This window comes from Canis lupus, chromosome 6 (genome assembly GCF_003254725.2).
Source record: "Canis lupus dingo isolate Sandy chromosome 6, ASM325472v2, whole genome shotgun sequence".
NCBI classification, from domain to species: domain Eukaryota; kingdom Metazoa; phylum Chordata; class Mammalia; order Carnivora; family Canidae; genus Canis; species Canis lupus.
The window spans coordinates 73,976,617-73,997,966 of record NC_064248.1 but is presented as its reverse complement, the minus strand read 5'-3'; the positions used below and the strand labels follow the sequence as shown (position 1 = coordinate 73,997,966).

The 21,350-nt window shown below is 34.1% G+C and overlaps 1 protein-coding gene and 1 long non-coding RNA gene across 8 annotated transcripts in view; one reads left to right on the top strand and one right to left on the bottom strand.

The window, feature by feature from the left end:
• Positions 1-21,350, bottom strand: part of NEGR1 (neuronal growth regulator 1) — an 813,773-nt gene that overhangs the window by 433,223 nt on the left and 359,200 nt on the right. The window lies entirely within an intron of this gene.
• The window catches only part of LOC112641057 (uncharacterized), a 33,554-nt gene continuing 15,556 nt past the window's right edge, over positions 3,353-21,350 (top strand). For 3 of the 6 annotated variants that reach the window (XR_007411597.1, XR_007411594.1, XR_007411593.1), the window contains exons 1-7: positions 3,353-3,485; positions 3,908-4,069; positions 6,371-6,423; positions 8,702-8,790; positions 10,700-10,788; positions 13,671-13,743; positions 13,994-14,021. This is a non-coding gene — a long non-coding RNA (uncharacterized LOC112641057). The remainder of the gene's footprint in view (positions 3,486-3,907; positions 4,070-6,370; positions 6,424-8,701; positions 8,791-10,699; positions 10,789-13,670; positions 13,744-13,993; positions 14,022-21,350) is intronic. The other 3 variants (XR_007411595.1, XR_007411596.1, XR_007411598.1) reach the window with 3 other exon arrangements.

Here is a 21,350-nt window from a genome sequence, read left to right as displayed (position 1 = left end):
CCCGAGGACTTAGTTTCAGTGGTTCTCAATCTCTATCTGGAGGAGGTTACAGGAAGACTTTTTGCTAACAACAATTATTAACTATGTGATTATGGATAATTTTCTTTGTCTTCTGAGGTTTTATTGTTTCATTTGGGAGTTATCTTATCCACTTTGTGGGTTATAAATATTGGAGAAAATTTGTGAAAAATATCTACCATAATGGTAAGTACTTAAATGATACTTTGTAATCATTTGGTAAATGCCACAATATTTACCTTGGTTTAACTCAATTCAATATTTGTGAACTCAAAAGGTATAATTTCAGATTTGTTACTGCTTGGCTTTGGAACCTCAGTCTCTCTGAGCCTCATTTATTCTATGTAAAAAGCATTACTTCAGCAATACCAGCACTGTAGGATTTATTAATGTATTTGCCTCATTCACCTCATCAATACCTCTACTGTAGGATTTATTAATTTATTTACTTACTACAGAAGTATATGTCTTCAATTAAATTCCTTTGACAACATAAAATTCCATCTTGATTTTATGACATTATACATTATTCGTAATAATAAAATTATTTCCATAATTTCCTCTAGATTAAAATACTTGATGTACTATAAAATCATCACACACATTAAGTTTCTGTTATTTGATATCTGTCATGATGGCCAATTTTGGAATTTCTGCTTAACAAACAGAAAACTCAAAGGGATGATCTTTTTGTTCAACTAAAACTATAGCACAGATAATACAACACGAGAATCTCACTATTTAATAAACATCCCAGAGGAGATATAGTGTGTCTAGCATAGTGATGATTATAGGTTAAGATTGACTCAACTTGATAAACACACATAACACAAATTGTTTGCTATTATTGTTAGAAACAATACCAAATATGTAAGAAAATAAAAGTCTTGAAAAGTAAACAGAAGAGTTAACAACAGCTATTTAAAATCATTTTCTTTACTCTCTTGATATTATGACTCTTTTGCATCCTTAACTATAATGCTATGGTCTTTATGCTTTACTCACATTAATGAAAATCAAATGTCTCAATTTCTCTAAAAGTCTTCTTAAAGTGTACTGGAAGTAATTCTATTTATCCCTTCCTTATTCTATATTTTCTCCAACACTATCGTTAATTGACTATTCTTTCCTCCACTTTGGTTTTTGAGCAGCTTATATCTTGCTTTTCATCATGTTAGCTTTAAGAGTGATATTTTGCCTCATTTCTTGGTAATAGAGGGTATGAAAGTTGTTCAAAGAAATGCCAATTGTTCTGCAAGTCATCTATTTTTTGCTGTAACTGGACCACATTCACACATACAGACCCACGGTCTAAACTCATACTGTAGTTGAACACTGTATAGGTGAAACATTCAAATATTAGTGCCTTTGACTGATAGGTTTATAAAACACTTCTCTTCTACTTGATAATTTGATAAGTGGATTGACAAAACCAAATCCAAAAATGATTAAAATCACAGAACTTGAAAACTGAATTTCTTATACTGTATCTATGGTATGCAAAAACCTGTCATTGGCATGTGGGGAACTGAGAACTAGATGACACATTCACTCACCACTTTCATGAAACAAGTTCACCAAATAAAAGTTGCATTTAAAAAAAAAAAGTGATTGTTCAGAATAAGACTGGCATTCCTGTCAATAGGTAATAACTTGTAATGAATCAAAGCAGTTGCCTAGTTGTTAGTTTAAATTCACCTGGAAAATAGTTGGACTTGTCCTTGATCCTATTTCTTCTTGTAAATATATTTCTCTATATACTTGATCCTATTTCTTCTTGTAAACATATTTCTCTATATATTTGAGGAATGCAAAAGAATCTAAAACAACTTACTGAGGGCTCCACTTTCATATGCTAAGGCCAGTGTCAAATGCTTTCTTAATCTTGTTGATAAAAGTCACAACGGCTTTTGAATCCCTTGGCCTTGGCCAAAATGGAGTTAAACTGGGGAGGGGGTGAATTTGTCTTAGCACAGATACTGGTAATTTTAGTCTAACATCTCTGCACCTGGGTGATTCTAAGGATGTCACAGAATAATGAGCACAATAAACAATTAGCATCATCCAAGAAACAGCCCTCAAATAGTCTGTGGCATCTGTTTGTCCCCAGCTCTAGAGCTAATAAGAGCCAGGACTCTCCACGGTACCTTCCTTTTCAACTTCAAGTCTAATTACAATTTCTGCATTTCAAACTGGTGAGGTACTTATGGCTAGGGAAAAGACTCACAATATTTTATAGTAGAACAAATTAAGAAACCCTGCATAAGTGGGCCGAACGCCAGCTTGCAATTCTCCCAGAAGACCTGACTCACGTAGCAATGTTTCTTGCAAGATTTCTACTTGTTTAGATTTTTTTTTAAAGATTTTTTTATTATAAGGGAAAAAATTTCACATTAGCACTTTTTAAAACTTCTTCAGTAAAGCACAAAATTAGCAATGCAACTATACGTAAGAGGGTCTGGGTGAACAGAAAACACATGAAGTTTACACACTGAGGCTGGAATATGCAATAAAATCTCCAAACTTCCTAGAAAATGGTTCGCAAGACATTAATTAATCACACTGAACATGATTTTTTAATATGTATAGAAACACTAGAGAATAGGGAAGCACTTAATATTGTAGGGAGTCTTTCCTTGATTATACATATTAGCATTATTATGACTTATCCAAATGTCTAGGAAAATATGTTTCTCTCTGAACTTTCATCTGTTCAATATTTACCTGGACGTTTTTCTTAACCATACATGTGGGTCTTTACATTCAGCGTAAAAACTTACAAAATATGTTCTTCACCAACTATAAAATGAGTAGGATGTAAACATGCTTTCAATAAGCAGATTTTTTTTCTTTTTGGAAAGACTTAAAATGCTAACTAAATCTGATGAAGTTTCTGTATCAAAAGAGAGCTCTTTCATTTATGCACCTCTGAGAAAAGACCATAAACAATTAACAGTTCTTATGACAAACCTGAACTCTAATGTTTGCAGGCTTTCAAAGGAGTTGCTAATTATACACAAAGGAATAAAAGGTGTTGAAAACTTTAACAAAGGGCTTGGACTAGTCCAGGGGAGTTTCTTGAAGTCAAAACCTGATAAACATATTCTTTTGAGAATGACGATGATTAGTTATGTCCTAGTAAGGACAGTAAACAAAAATGTTAGTGTTTCCTGTAGCAGCGATGATCTGAGAACAATTAAGACCTAAAGTTAAAAAAAAAAAAAAAAAAGACCTAAAGTTTACATTGCATTCTTCTTCCCTAGTATTAACGTGGGGATTCCATGGCAACGGTTACTAGATATTATATTATCTGTCTCCGTGGCCACCACTTATACTACAAGGGCGTGTGCAGAGTACATGCTTAGTCAAGGGTTATGGGGGAAAAGATACTGAAGGAAGGCAGAGATGAAAGGGGAAATTGTGGGTGGGACAGATAAATGAGTCCATAGTTCTTTACATCTCATCCGGTAAGTTATTTATTTTATTCTATTTTGGGTACTAGACTTATCTTCACTTTTTAACATTAATCATCTTCTGCAATGGAATGATAGGTTGTGCGAGCCACACTACACTTGTTATATCATTTCAGCCACTCCTCAATTTGCCTTAAACAGGCAGCAATATCTTCAGTGAAGATAAACCAGATGTAACACTACTTGAGAGCTATTTATTATTATATTTTTATATCCATTATGTTTACTAGTTTTCTGAAGCAGGGAGATACTAACAAGTGAGGAATGAGCACAGCTTACTCTTGTCACTCGGCTTCTTTTATATTGACCAGCGCTAAGACAAGATTCCATTTAGGGCACAAACTATTAATGCATTTATATGAAAGCTTAACAATTTTTAAAAATTTTATCTATCTGTCTAAATCTATTCATTTTAGATTACTTATTTATCGAAGGAGGAAAGGGGCAGAGCGAGGGAGAGGAAAACCTAGGAAGACTGCACTGAGCAGGGAGCCAGACACTAGCTGATTCTTACCACGCTGAAATCATGACCAGAGGCAAAACCAAGAGTTGGCTGATGAACCCACTGCGCCACCCAGGTGCTCCCCTTAACAGTTTTTTTAAAATTCAAGCCTTTTATTTACTTTTCTCCCCCTTCTTAGGATTTTCTTTTTTTTTTTTTTTTTTATTTTACCACCATGGTTCTTGCTCCCCTGTATTGTGCTCTACATCTTTTCTTTGTTTCCTAAGGATAAGAAATATATATTCTCTTGGACGCTCGGGTGGAAGTAAACTTTCTCTGTGTGAATTCCTACAGTCTAACCATCTTTACATGCCATACCCGAATACTATTCACATGTCCTTTGCTGCTGTGATCTTGCTGCCATGGCTAGTAAGAGAGAAATTCAGGGAGCTCAAACTTCTAAGACTACACATTTACATGTCTTTAGAATGACAAACATATGTCTGAATAGCCGGACAGTCCCATAATTTATTCTTCATTTTGTTCCTCTCCCAGAGTGGTTAGCCAATGTGCTATATCATTTTAAATTCTGAGTTTTCTATGAATAGAAAAAAAAACTGACTTAGAATAGAAGTACAGACGGTCTTTTGGTATTCTCTTGAGTCCTACAATTAGACCCGCACAAAATATCCTAAATACTTCAAGCATAAAAGGAGGTAAATTCAAGCAGGAGTAGGCGTCCTTAGAAGCACCCTGCTAGAATTAATAACAATTGATAATAACAATATTTCTATTTATTTAGCAGTTACCATGCAACAAGTACTATACTAAATGCTTTAAATGCATGATATCACTTCATCTTAAAACACCACCGAGATATATGAGTTATCCTCAGTTTATGGTTTATAGGTAAGGAAAGTAAAACTAAAGATGTTAAGTAACTGGGATACTGTTTGGGATTCGATTGAGACTAGAGGATCTTGATTACTAATGTTAACTAATTTGCTAAAGACAAATATCCTTCCCTAATAAAATCTAAAGTCCTTCAATGAGTTTCATTAAGGGAAGGAAGGAAGGAAGGAAGGAAGGAAGGAAGGAAGGAAGGAAGGAAGGAAGGAAAAAAGAAAAGAAAAGAAAAGAAAAAATAAAAGGAGAAAGGATGAATGAACTCTAGGAAAGAGATCATATATATACTACTAAAATATATCAGGAACATTTATGGTCTCCAGGCATACTCATGGCATGGTTCCGGCGTTAGCTACCATTTTGCCCTCATAAGGACATTTTGGAACCTTGTGCAAGAGAGACTAAGAAAATAGGTATATTAGGTTTTAAGTTAGGTCCTAGTGTGTATCTTTCTTGTATGTCTCAAATGGTCTAAGATTTTGTTGTTTTCATCATCATTATTATATAACCTAAAGGGTACTTACTATTTACTAGGTACAGTGCTTCCTTTTTCATATATTATTTTATTCTCACAATAGTCCTTTAAAGCAGATGATTATTTTTCATTTTTATGGAGATATAATCTAAATTCGACAAAAGTCACCCTTTTATTTGCACATGTCAATGGTTTTTAGTATATTCACAAGATTATGCAACTATCCCCATATTTTCATCACCCCAAAAAGAAATATCCCATCCATTAGCATTCACTTTTCATTCCCCTTTCCCTCTGGCCCTTGGCAACCACCAATTTATTTTTCAACCTTAAGGATTTTTCTGTTCTAAGCATTTCATGTACACAGAATCATAAATTATGTGGCTGTCTGTTTCTGGCTTCTTTCACTTAATATAATATATGAACATTCAACCATATTGCAGCATATCAGCACATTATTCCTTCTTTTGGCCAAATACTATTCCATAATCACATATATCACATTTGCTTATATTTTTATCAGTTAATGGACATTTGAGTTGTTTCCAGTTTTGGGCTGTTGTCATTAATGCTGTTAGAACACCCAGGTACAAGTTTTTATGTGAACATATATTTTTGGTTCTACTGTATATATACATAGGAGTAGAAATGCTGTGTCATATGGTAAACTCTTCAAGTTTTTGAGGAATAGCCACCACACTGTTTATCACAACACCTATACCTTTTTACATTCCCAACAGTAATGTTTTGAGGGTTATAATTGCTCTACATCTTTGCCGATATTTGTTATAATTCATTTTAGTTATAGCCATCTCAGTGTGTGTGAATTGGTATCTTATGGTTTTGATTTGCATTTCCCTATTGAATTGTGTTAAACATATTTTTATGTGCTTATGGACCAGTTGTATATTTTCTTTAGAGAAACATATATTCAAAATGTTTTGAATATTTTCTAATCGGATTGTCATTTCCTTGTTTAGTTGTAAGAATTCTTTATATATTTTAGTACTAGTGCCTTACCTGAGACATGATTTGCAAATTTCTCCCACTCTGTAGTTGTTTCAGTTTCTTGATGAGATCCTTTGAAGCAAGGACATTTTAAATTTTCAGTAAGTACAATTTATCTTTTTTTTTTTCCCTTTTAATGCTTGTATTCTTGGTGCCATATTCAAGAAACCACTGCCTAACCTAAGGCCCTGAAGATTTACTCTTATGTTTTCTTGTTAAGAGTTTTATAGTTGCAGCTCTGACCGTCAAGTGTTTAATCCATTCTGAGTTCATTTTTTTTTTGGACATAACCTGAGGTAGGGGTTCAATGTAATTTTTTTGCATGTGGATATCCAGTAGTTCCGGCACCATTTGTTGAAAAGGCTATTGTTTCCCTGTTGAGCTGTCTTGCCATCCTTGTGAAAAATCAATTGGCCATAAATATGAAGGTTTATTTCTGGATTCTCAATTTAGATTATCTCCATTTTAGAAATGAGAAAATTGAGGCATGAAGAGATTAAAGTCAAAGGTAACAATCTAGTAAACTGAGATTCAAAGTTGGTTGGACTGACTGCAAATGTTGTGTCCTTAAGCACTTCTGAAGCCATGTTACACATACCATCTACACTGATCCATCCTGGACTGACTCCCTTTTGAATTTCTCAGCTGATAAAATAATTGCTGAGTATTTCTTTTTTGTTCAGATTTAAAGTACAGTATCACTGTGTATATTCTATAACTCAAAGTATTATGCCCCTGTTTTCCATTTCAAAAACATGTATAAATGAAAAAACATCAGATTTTCTCCCACACCCCAATATGGATAGCTCAATATAACATAAAATCAGATAAGCAGGACAAAAAGGTGATGTTCTACATTGGATTTAAAATAAAAAAAAGATAGCTCTCAGATCCCAGCTGTGCAGCTAGTTAGTTACTTGTTCCTTGATAAATCCTGCAACCGCTTTGTTGTAACCTTTTTCACCTGCAAAAGGAGAAATCTGAAATACTAGTATAAAATATCTAAAATCGTTTCTATATTTGTGACCCTAGTTTGAAAGACATTATTTAGGGCTGATAACAAATACAGCTTATAAGTTTATATTTGAAGGGGGGCCTGGTTGGCTGAGTCAGTAGAGCATGTGACTCTTGACCTCAGGCTTGTATGTCCAAACCCCATGTTGAATGTAAAAATTACGTAAAAATAAAATCTGTAAACAAAAAGCTTATATTTAATATTTATACACATGAAGAAAAAAGCATATTAGCCCTATTTTAAAATACAGAGTAGATTGATTTCCTACAATAAAAACTTACCAATGGCATAAAAATCAAAGAAATTCTACAGTAAAAGTATAAAAAGTATCTAAAACTTTAGGGTATTTGTATTTTTTTATCTCAAATTGGTCAATCTCTTTGGTATTAGATATTAAGTTCCTATTAAAAAATTGAGGAATACTAATCTAAAATTAATCAGTTTAACAGTATATTCACCTAATAATGATCAGAAGAATGAGACATAGCCTATTCATGTGTTCAGAGGAAGAAAAGCATTTTCAATTTTGAAATGTTAAGATAATAGTCTTGACTCATTCACAAAGTCAGAAGAGGATTTTGGCCTAGAGATAGTATTTTTTTTGAACGACCTGAGAAGTTTTACGTTTTCAACGTCACAATGGCCAGTGTGCCATGACTAATCATAAGACTCATTAACCAGGAATGACGGAGAGTCTATAAATAGTAAATAATTTTTCTTTCCAAGTCTGACTGACTAAAGGCACTCAATGACATTTTAAAATCAGGCTGGTTGGTTTTTATAGTATCAGTGACTAGGGAGGCTAATATGTTCTTTCTTAGCGGTAAGTCAGGGTCTTTTAATTTTTTCTCTTTTTTAAAATTTTTTATTTTATTTTTTAAAGATCTTATTCACCTACTTGAGAGGGAAAGAGAGGCAGAGACAGAGTCAGAACATGAGCGGGGAGGAGGAGGCAGAAGGAGAGGGAGAAGCAGACTTCCTGCTGAGCAGGGAGCCTGATATGAGGCTGGATCCCAGGACCCTGGGATCATGACCTGAGCTGAAGCCAGATGCTTAACCAACTGAGCATCCCATTTGTTTTCTTATTAATAAATTTTTATCCTTTCTAAGATTTATCCTATAAAATGTTTATAGACATCAAAACATTTTTTAATGAGAAAATTACTATACAATTTGTTTCCCTTAAAGTTTAAATAAACTTTCGAAGTTTAAAACATATCTTGAAATAATTGATATCCAAACGTTCTGCTTCAGTGAAAAAAAAAGCCATCTTTTACATATATGCCTAGGACTACCATGGAAAAATGTGTGCAAAGTTAAAATTCCATGGGGAAGAAGTCCATTTATTTTTTCATCTCTTTCAGAAAACTGGAAAATCAAACCATTGTCCCTCCTTGGATGCCTGCTAAACAGTTGCACCAAGTTATTTGTCACTGGCTTCTGAACTGCTTACGTAAATATATAAAAGTTTAGAACGTAGACCTTAAAAATGAGACCGGGGAAAGGGGGAAGTTCCACGTTGAGTCAGTACTGACCTCTGAATTTCAGAAATGGAGGATCATCCAAGGGTTAATAGGGAGACAGTGCAAGCAAGGCCATCTGTAGGAGCTGACCTGCTCAAAGGATCAACAAGTAGTCGACAGAGATTCTTTGATACCAGATGGTTGGGAAAAGAAGATAGGGATTTAAGCCTTGAAAGAGTCCTTGAGCAGGGATAGTTTTACAATGGAAAGGAACAAATACTGAGGAAGAAATTATTGAGAGCACACACATTAGGAGCCCCAACTCCTTGAAACAGTTAAAATGTTACACAACTGCATTTCAATTTTATAGTATCTGCATGTAGCCCCAATTACCCAAATTAAAACCAATATTTATAATTCCAATTAAATGTGATCTAAATTCATGTGTGAAAGCTTTTTTAATTAGGGTTAAAAGGTCTTTAATCCAAGGTCATATTATTCATAGTTAGGAACTACTTTATTTAGATAAGAAGCCATTTTCTTTCGTTTCAAAGCAGGTTGGTCTGAAATTTTCCATATTCGCCTCTTAGTATCCAGATCTCATCCAACAGGAACTATTGTTGGCTTTTATCAATTATCCAAAATGTCAGTACTATGAGTCGAGGATCCATTCTCATGGGTGCAAATTCTCCTCTGGCTCCACAGTTCTCCTTATGGCCTTCCTATAAGATAGCCATCGGGAACACCTGAGTCTTTTCACAGACCTACAGAGAAAACATAACTAATGAAGGAAAATGTCTGAGTTTTACACAACCAGTAGAACCCTTGCTGATGCACTGACTGCTTAAGTATTTTTTCATTCTCTATATCACACCAAACAATTATGTCATTGAGTGTGAAATCCTGCTCAAGGAAAGGCCTATGCAATTTCTTTGATCTGATATTTTATCACATGGTACATGGGAGGGGGTTAAGAACTCTTATAAAGGATGGTACAGTGGAGTTAGGCCAAATTTCATCACAGTACAGTGTCATAACTCGTGAACTAGAAGTTTAGAAGTAAAATAACCCCATGCTTTCCCCTATTAGTCTCTGGTTTAGTATTTACACATGCATTCTTTATCCTAGTCATGCAAATAAGCACATTACTTATTGTTATGAATTAAAATTATTTATTACATTCACTTTATTATATTGAATTGTCCAATTATTTTTGAGGCAATTTAACAATGTAAAAAATCCCTAAGCATATTTATTTAGTTTTTTGAAACAGAAATAGTTCATTTTCATTTAATAATATTCAAATCATCTTAATTGCCTTCACTGATACATGTAATGTTTTGAATCTTAATAATTAGAGTTATTTAACTTGCAGGGTAGCCAACTATGGACTGGAAAATGAGGGCAGGGCTCCAATTAATGTGGGAAAAGAATGTTTGCATGTTTTAATAACTTTTAAGAGGAAACATAAGATTTAAGCTGTAACCACAATTACAGAAGATAGAGATGGAAAGCACATTTATTTGCTCAACTCATCTCTCAGTATGTACAGAATTATTCCACGCAAAATGCAGATGTTTTGCTTAGTTAATATTAATTTAACCTGGGAAAGATACATTGAATGGAAAAGACTGAAACAGAGAAATAATGCAGGCTCTAATTGTGTGTAGGTATGAAATAGAGAATAGTGAAAGAAAATATATAATCACCATCACCATTATTATCTTCATAGCTTAAAAGTGTAAAAGAGTTTAAAAATATTTCCTATTTTTAATCTTCAAGTAATGTATAAGAAAATGATTTGAACATAAATCCATGAAACCTTAAAACAACCTTTTTCTACTCTAAAATCATCTGATGATGACATTAATCTTAGCGATGTGATCTGTATTTGTTGAGGTATCAATGAAGCAGCCATATGGACCTGTCCAAAACATTATATTAATGTGTGGTTGAAATCTGAAAATGACGTTTGAATTTGAGACATAGTAAGTAGAAACAAAATGATGCAAAAATAAAGAATGACCTTGATACTTATTTCCCTAAGAACCTATCATTACTACTACTACTACTATATCGTTACTACTACTAGTACTACTCCTACTGCTACTACTAGTGCTAATAATAAGTATCTTTTATTAACTACCTCTGACATATTGGTAATATTATTAGTACCTGATACATGTCTTATTTATTATGCTTTTCCCTTCAACTAGAATGTAAACTTCATGAAAACAACTTCCAAAGGTTATCTTAAATACTGCTAAATCCCTAGGTCCTACTGTACATGGTATGATCTAAGTGCTAAAAATACTATTATTGAATGAACAACCAAGTACATTGATTACTAACGTAGGAAACTGGCTTACAGAAGATGGAACAATCATCAAGATGGAACCCTGGGATAGGAGTTGCCTCCTAACCAATGCAGGGCCTTGTAACACTAGATGAGTGTCTTTTCAAAGAACTTTTTCTTAAATATGAGGCATAAATATCTTTTTTTTTAAGATCATGACCTTTTTTTTAATTCATGAGACACACACACACACACACACACACACGGGTGGGGGGGGGGCAGAAAGAGGCAGAGACACAAGCAGAGGGAGAAGCAGGCTCCAAGCAGGGAGCCTGATGTGGGACTCGATCCTGGGACTCCGGGATCATGCCCTGGGCTGAAGACGGCGCTAAACCGCTGAGCCACCTGGGCTGCCCAAGGTATAAATATCTTATATTTGATTTTTAACCATAAGATCACAAAAATGGGGAAATAATATAATTATCATAATGTTTATTTTTCTTCAAAATATCACAAATATTTGTATTGTTAATTGCAAGTTCAGGCAAATTAAGGAAGAAAAGGTCTTCCCATTCCTTTTTCTTAGAAACTGAAAGAGGCAGACATAGAAGTATATATAAGTTTAAGGGCCCATTAGTAAGGACAAGACTGGATATCACAGCACCAAGACCCACTGCTCCAGTGCTTATTTACTAGGTGATAAAATATAAGTGCAATATGTGATCAGTGTGCTTTTATTTATTTTTATTTATTTTTATTTTTTTTTTCAGTGTGCTTTTAAAAACTTAAATCCTGAAGAACCCAGAGATGCATTCATTAAGGCTTGTTTAACACAAGGGCATTTGTCAGTTTATGTATTTTTATTGCCCCCTCAGAAAAGTTAGAAATTAATAGCAGTTAAGAATCTTCCCATAAGGGTTACTACTGAAAAATATCTTAGTTTATTTTAATTCACAAGATACTCAGAATCATTTATTCTTACAAGGAGCTCAAACCTATTATAGGCACTGTATTTATAGCAGCTGTGCTCTATGTGATGATTTGCTTGGTCAGATACTGTTTATTTATTCAGCCCCAAAATTCAGTGCTATACAGTGGGACCTACCCACTTCTTCAAGTTTGACCTAAACCTCTTATAAGTTGTTATTTTATCTCAAATATAAATCTATCACTTCGGAACTTAATAAATTTTACCTTTTCATACTCTAACCCAATATCTGTAAGGTCATGACTGAAACTATGATCATTTTTAAAACATTCATCGCTAAGTGCTCTACTAGAGCACATATAATTTATCCTTTTTTTAAAAAAAGATTGATTGATTGATTGATTGATTTTACTTATTTGAGAGAGAGAGAGAGCACAAGTGTGGAGGAGAGGTGGAAGGAGAGAGAATCTCCCTGGTGAACATGGAGCCCGACCCCATGACCCTGACATCATGACCTAAGCCAAAATCAGAAGTTGGGACGCTTAACCAACTGAGTCACCCAGGCACCCCTATAAATTTTTTAATGAATACATTTAGGTAGCACAATAACTACAATATGAGCAACAAGATGTTATTGCTAATTCTAAAATACACTTTCTAATATATATCATTCATATTCACTTATAGATTATATTTTCATGTTTCCTTGTGATAATTGCTTATTAGCTATATTATGGGACCAGGATAAACTATTTGAGGCTAGAATCGACCAATGAATTATTAAAATGCTATGATTAATCCTCCTTTATCAATTTCCTATTTGTAGTTTTTAATCTATCTATGAAATTTAGTTACGTTAAGAATAGGGATATCCAAACGAACTAGGGGTGGTAGAAGGGGAGGAGGGCAGGGGGTGGGAGTGAATGGGTGACGGCACTGGGGGTTATTCTGTATGTTAGTAAATTGAACACCAATAAAAAATAAATTAAAAAAAAAAAAAAGAATAGGGATATCCTGGGGCACCTGGGTGGCTCAGTTGGTTAAGCACCTCCCCTCAGCTCAGGGATCAACCCTGTATTGGGCTCCCAGCTCAGCCGGGAGTTTGCTTCTCCCTCCGCCTGCACGAGTGCATGCTCTTTCTTTCTTTCTCTCTCCCTCTCAAATTAATAAATAATCTTAAGAAAAAAAAAGAATAGGGATATTTAGATCAAATAAAGGTGAAGAAACTTGTTCCAAAATATGTAAATCTCCAGAGATCACAGTCAAAAGATCATAAAACTAAGTTGTCTTCATATTACTATTACGCAAGCCCACATTTACTTCTCTGCACCAATACAAGCCTTGCTGACTTTTGATACCACTGTGATGGTATATAACCACTTTTTAATGTCCGTTCATATCTTTAGTATATTTGCTAAAATAATAAATCTTATTTGGCTTAAAATTCTTCTGCTCCCCAGCAAAATTAAAGCAGGAATTTTATTTTCAATGCTATTTCTTTGCACTTCATTTTATAAAATATTAACCAAACTTGACAAAAGATTTTTATATGATGATAGCATTTCAACTAAGATATTTAATATGTCAGGTATTGTTAGTTTTAAATCAGTCAACGAGCCCCATTATGACCTCAATCTTTCATCTAGAGATGTCCTGGAAGTCCCATGACTAAGGTGATGCATTTAATCATGTGACAAGACTGATCATCTATAAATTTTGGTATGTGTTCAAACACATTTCCGTTACACATTTTCTCTCTTTCTTTAAAGGATTTCACATATATATTTATATAAATAATAATTTTCCTATCGATTAATCAGTCAGATATGTGGTATGCATGCTGTTATTTATTGACTTTAATGTTAGTGTGCAGAAACAAATTTCTGGTCTTATAATTTATATCAGTCTTATTTATTCATTTAATAACAACTGATTTATTACTTTGCTTTTACTATTTACATGGTACAAGAGCTTCCAGTGATGACTTCATCACTCTGGTATGTATTATATTAAAGTGCTGTAGTCTATCTTTTTATCTAGCCCAAATGAAATCCAGTACAAAACAGTGCCTTAGGGACAAAAGCAGTTGTGATGTAAGGGGAGCAGCTACATCAATCAGCATCATACCAAGAGAAAAAGAGGGAGCTTGGGTATGTTTATTAATAACATTATTTTGGTGCACCTGGGTAGCTCAGTCAGTTGAGGGCTGACTTAATTTTGGCTCAGGTCATGATCTCAGGGTTGTGGATCCTAATCTCCCATCAGGCTCTGGGTTTGGCACAAAGTCTGCTTGAGATTTTCTGTCTCTCTCCCTTTGCTCCTCCTCCTGCTGTGTTCTCTCTCATAAATAAATAAATAAATAAATAAATAAATAAATAAATAAATAAATTCTTTAAAAAATAACATTATTTCAAGGAGATATTACTTAATGAAATTAATTTATATTATTAACAGATAAATTATATTATACATTATAAAATAGCATGGTTAACAACTCTTATGTGCCAATTCTACATGACTGGACATAATTGTTTGATGTCTGTGGCATGATCTCCAAATAATAATCAAGTTGACTTTCTTTTCATTCTACAATTGTCATGGTAGACACAAAGTCTCATAAAGTACTATAAATTTAATGTAGTAGCGATGTTCCTTAAACTTTTGAACACTGTAAGTCAGGATTTATCTCTGTGTTTCTTCCAACATAGGGCTTGGCAAGACTAGCAGTCTCTCTTTTTTTTTTTTTTTTTTTTTAGGATTTATTTATTTTATTCAGAGAGAGAGAGAGAGACTGAGAGGCAGAGACACAGGCAGAGGGAGAAGCAGGCTCCATGCAGGGAGCCCGACATGGGACTTGATCCCAGGTTCCCAGGATCACACCCCAGGCTGCAGGCAGTGCCAAACCACTGCGCCACTAGGGCTGCCCAAACTAGCAGTCTCTTCTTAAGAAGTAACGTCTGTCTGCATGAAGGCAGCTGGGAACAAATTTACACTAGAGTTTGCATAGGCCAATCCTTACACAATTTCCTGTTTCTGCAAGCAAACTCACTGAAGAATGGTCACATTTATTAGAATTTCTACTCATTTGGCATCCACGCACTCAATCGGTGTCCAGAAAGAACTCAAAATCAAGACAACACTGGCATCTGACAATTTTACTCCTGATACACACATCTGTGTAGAACAAGGCTGTGTGACCCCACAGTCAGCAGTGTGGATTCTACTACGTATCATACCAAACATGCGAGCCTACTCCATACAAAGCTTCCAATACAGGCTCAGTAATCCAGTCTATCCCTAGTACAACTTTTGAATGAATGCTACAGCAGCAACCTTCAGTATTTGCAAAAATAGAATGTTCCCAAAGGATTATGGAAGGTTTTTTTTTTTTTTCTTCTTCTTCTTCTTCTTTAATCCGGGCATTTTTGTGTAATCAACTTGTTTTTTTCTCACTATGTAACTCTGTCTTAAGAATACAGATATTTGATCCAATATTTTGGTTGAGATATTTGAAAAAATACTCAGTTTCAATTTTCAAATGAGTTTTTAATGCTTCTGTGTGCAACAACAAAAAAAGTTAACTTTTTCTCACTATAACTGAAACTATGTGTTTAGATAGCATTTATTTACTTTAAAATCATAATATTTTTGTTGAATTAAATTTTTGATGAATTAAAATGTAAAATTCCCATCTATTCCTGTATTTTTAGATAAACAGTTTTCTTTATATTTATATATTACTCATATTAATGAAGTTCACTGTTTAGTTGGAGTTTTCCTCTGACCTAGAAGCAAATTCTTAGAACAATGTAAATATAATCAATAAAAATCAAAATCATGAAGATTACTTATTAAGTTAAACAATTTGAGACCCATTGGCCATTAACTCGTCTTTCAGGTTCTTGATGGAACAAATAAAATAAAATTTACTTTCTGAGTTTAACTATAGTCTAGAATAGTCTCTCTGATTAAGGAAGAATTAGGGATCCCTGGGTGGCGCAGCGGTTTAGCGCCTGCCTTTGGCCCAGGACGCGATCCTGGAGAGCCGGGATCGAATCCCACGTCGGGCTCCCGGTGCATGGAGCCTGCTTCTCTCTCTGCCTGTGTCTCTGCCTCTCTCTCTCTCTCTCACTGTGACTATCATAAATAAATAAAAATTTAAAAAAAGGAAGAATTAGAAAGTAAAATAAAAAGAGAATATGTTTAAAGCAGGATCCAATAGTAATTGCTTTCCGAAGAAATGAATCCATATATAATAAGAGATTTAACACATTATTCTCACAGGCAGATTGGACAAGCACATTAAATACACTTATGATTTAATAAAATGACATTTTGAAGCCTCATTAGAAATATACGGTCTATTAACTCTTTCTCTGTATCAAAACCATCCAATCAACTAAACAACACAATACTAAACAACACAATACAGTATTAGGTGAATTGTGTATTTTGCATCCTGATAACCGGGATTTCAGGTGTTCCTAGAGGCAGCCCCTTATCTCTTAGCTATGCTTAACTCTTACCTACCTCCAAGAAGCAATTAGTAAAGACAGTCTTTAGTAAGTCAGCTGAGGATCAGAAAGATTCTCCCTTTTACTTTCACCTCTAGGATTTTCTTATTTTTATTATTCTTATTTTAATTACCAGCCAGCCCATGAGGTAACTCCAGTTGTTTCCAGGGAAAAACATGATAGGAAATAATTTCCTCTTGTCTCTGCCATACATATGGTGCATTATTTCATTCTCTACCAGTACTTTATTTGAAAAACTTTAAACCAAAAGTGATCAATATTTATAAGAGAATATACTATTTCTAATTCAATGCAGATGAAACACATAAAAAGAGAGCATTTTCATAAAGATTTAAAAGCAAATTCTAGGTCTGGTCTCTGTGTTCATTACTGTATCTCCAAAGTAGGTGTCTAGAAACTACATAGCACTTACTGACTCCAATTTAATGTGAACATAACTGGCCAATACATTGACTTAACCTTTGTTAAAAGCATGAAATAATGTATTTGAAGAGATAAAAAAATAGCAGAGACAGAATGTGAAAAAGACACCAGTTAGGTCCAGCTGAAATAGTCACTTGGTCTCTTCTCTATAACATGCCTCTAAATCTTCTCCAGCACAGCTTTCATCCTCATTTAATGCAAACATGTCCAAAATCTTAACCACAGTTACAAGTCTGAATTATGACAATTTTAATTCAAACACTGAACTATTCTAGCAAATGTGCTGGAACTCCAAAGAGAACAGAAAGAGAAAAAAACGAACATGAGTCCAACATGAAGTGTGACAGGAGCCCCGTCAGATGCTTCAGTACTATATAACGTCCTCAGAAGGTGGACAACTCACCTCAAAAGGTAGAAAGGACGCTCTAAGAGGTCCTCCAACTGGGAAAGAAACAGATTTTAAACTTAGGTCTACTTGACTCCTTTTGTCACTACCTTTATGACCTATCAAATCGCTCAACTCCAATGGGTCTTGGGACCCTTATGGTAATTTCAGTTTGATGCCTAAACATCTTCCACATATACACTATATTATCTTAACTCTGTGTAATCAGTTGTCATAGTTATTAATCCCTTACAGCAGCATCTAAACCATCATGTGTCTCTATTCCAAATTAATTCGTGTGTTAATATTTCTATTTCCTATTTTCTATTTCCTTCTTTTCTCAAATCTAAGAAAATGAGCTGACTTATCGTTCCTTATTTCTTAAATACACGTGCAGTTTTAAAACAGGGTAAAGTTTAACTGTTGACATAGGGCAAATCACTTGAAAGCACTCAGGTTTTTAAATATGGAATTTCCTATGGTACCAGTGGTTTTAAGGGCTCTTGCTGCTGAGATACTTGGAGAGTTCCCTTTGGATTGCTTATGAGGCATTCAAAACAATTAGTCTCTGCTACAATGCTCTGTGGGCACCATCCTAAAGATGAAAGGTGTAATGGTTAATTCACAGAGATGACGCTTTGGAGAAGGGATTGCTTCATGCTGCTACATAGCAGGACGTATCTGCAGGAGCCCATTTGAAATGGCTTGTGGCTTTTCTCTCATAAAGTGGCCCCCAAAATCAGGCAAAATAGGACTGAAAACCGAAGAGTGTTTCTCTACTGGGCATGATTCTGAAAGTTTACTTTTTTCTTTCTTCAAAGATACACCCTGGAATAAAACATAGCCTTTTAATGTTCCTTGTGTTTGTTGAACATGATTGCTTTGTTACTGTTTGGTTAATCTCACCAAACCACTTCTAAATTCAAAAGCAATTTTTTTTTTCTATCTTGCTCTTTTTGTTCTGAGCTAGGACAAGATGATAACAGTGGCTGGCAAGAGTGAGTTAATTTTATAACCCAAACTGACATCCCATTCAAGTACCCACAATTTAAAAGAGTAATGAATTGTCAGTTTTAAACTGGAAAGGGGATTTTATGTGATTTTAGAAGTCTTTTGAATATTTATTTTGTTCCACTTTACACAAATCTGTGTAAGATTTATCTTGTTAGTTCTAGATGTAAGTCTCTCTTGGCCAGATATGGAAAATAAATCAGACTTCACAAACATTATGAATACTGAATCAATATATTAATATTGAGGAGGTGTTTGAAAGATTTATTAACCACAAAAAGATAGCAAATTTTACATCAGATATGTTAAATATGTTTAATCAAAGTCATCAATTGTAGTTATGCATAGACTCTATATATAGTACAGAGATTTACTTAAATATGTTACAGATTCAAATGAGACTATCATATGATTGGATGCTTACAGACAGAAAAGGAAAAAGTTAGAATTGACAGATGGAGTAGGAAAGTGCATTTTGTTTTTCGTTTTAAGCTTTTTTCCCTCCTTATCACTGATTTTTAAAAATAGCTCCACAAAGTCAGACATTCTAAGTCAGCTAATTAATAGTCAGGGAAGAGTCTCATTCATTCAACAAATATTTAACGAATGTCTCTTGGAGGACAGACCACATGCTAGAAGCTGAAGATAAACCGTAAATAAGACATCATCTTAACCTCTGAGACACTTAGAATCCAGTGGATAAATAGGCAAACAAATAACTACGATCGAAGTTTGAACATTAAATATTGGAATATTTTGAAAGGGTTCTTAGTCCAAACTGATTTTAGAGGTGTGCCAGTAATGAAATGAAATACTTACATACCTATTAGGTGAGAAGAACCCTCAAAGACAGGCCTGATTATCCTCATTTCACAGCTGATTAAACTGACCCTCATTGATTATATAACTTAACATTTTTCATGAAAGGAAATGATGCTAATCACGGTAAAGTGGGAATTGAAATCTAGGTAATTTCACTTAAAAACTCCATTCTATTTCTGATTTACAGCTCTGCCTACATTCTCATCAATTAATAAGTAAAATTATATTCAAAGTAGCATTCAGTTTATTTGGCAAAATTCTAAGCTTCTAGAGTAGGTTACATGATCATATCTAAAGCTTTTCTTATAGCCTTGGCTTCTAGTCAGAGTATCCTGTGGAGCTTTAAAAAAATATTTCCAACTACTGACACCACCCTGGTAAGAGTAACATTATTCTGTTTGTTTTCTTTTATTGGAATTATTCTCTAGATGTAAATATATGAAACATTTTGCAAAGGAAAACTAAGACAATATGTTGTTAGTGACATTTCCTCAATGGATTTGATTAAAGTATACATTGGCTGGCAGTATATTAATTTTATCAGTATTTAGATGGGTATAGAAAGGAAAGCATTTGGTAAGAATCTTGTATTGCAATGTTTATTAAAATATGACTAAATGGATTACAGTGGAAAGAGCTTTGGTTAGGAGACAGATGACATCCATTTAAGACCTGGCTCTGCTATTTACTATCTCTTTGATCTGCAACAAGAAATTCAACTTTCCTTGCACTTCAATTTTTCATATTTATAAAATGGGAAAAATGTACCTATTCATCGGCCCTTCGGGAATTGTAAATAATGCAAATAAGTTGATGGATACAAAATCCTTTTAACTGTAGGTATAAATAAAGCCAAGGAAGGGACTCAGTCCCATGAGAACAGGGAGTGTTTGTGGGCCATCAATACCTAAATAAATTGAGGCCAAGAACTGTAAGATTATTTAGCCAAAATTATATGGGAATTTAATAGCAAATTTGGAATTTGGATCTTTGTCTCTTAAATATAGTCTCTTTCCACTTACAGTAGAGTTTCCCAAAATAAACAGGCATATTGGAGAGAAATGGAGAGTTTTAGTGTCAAGTAAGTTTGGTAAAAGTTGAGCGATAAGAAATGTAAAGCACCAATTCTGTAGTTGGTCTTTAATTTGAGCCCTAGATTTGCTATTTCTTATTTGTATTATTTTGTATAATTTGTCAAACCTACATGAGCTCCCCTCCCCCAATTTCCTTGTTCATAAAATAGGGATAATTATAATATTTATATTTTATCTCCTTTGAGGTTGATTACATATAATATAATAAGCACTTAGTACAGAGTGTGGCACACAGTAAATAATCCAACAGACACAACCCATGTATTAGTTGTTTATGGCTTCTCTGACAAATTACCAGAAACTTCCTGGCTTAAAACAACATGAAACTTACTGTCTTACGGTTCTGTAGGTTAGAAATTCAAAAACAGTCTTCCAGGGCTACAATTGAGACATAGGCAGGTCTGCTGCATTCCTTTCTGAATGTTCTAGGAGTGATGTTTCTCCTTATTTTTTTTTCCAAATTCTAAAGGTTGTCCACATTCAGTGGCCAATGGCTCCTTCCTCCATCTTCAAAGCTAGGTTAGTCTTCACATCACATCATTATGATCTATTTTCTATCCTTCTCTTCTACTTTCATGGACACCTGTGATTACAATGAGCCTACCCAATAATCTAGGATAATCTATTTTAAATTCAGTTAATAAGCAACCTTAATTCCATATTCAACTCTAATTACTCCTTACCATTAAGGTAACATATGTACATCCTCCAGGGATTAGGACATGAACGCCTCTGAAGGCCAATATTCTGACTACCACAGACACCATGATGAAAAATTGCTTTTAAAGAATCTTATACACATTTACTCTGTATATGCTTTAGAGGAGAGTATAGTAATTACAGTTTTTAAGTTTATTTGAAACCGTTTATTTGCAGACTACTGTTTGGAATTATTGCTCCAAAGAATATACTTTAGACAATGATGTATTTATCATACTTCTAGCATATTATCTCCAATGCATTTATTAGTAATGGACTACAATTTGACACATGAGTGTGTATGCAAGCATTTACCTGCACCTGTATATATATATGTATGCATACTGTTATATATGT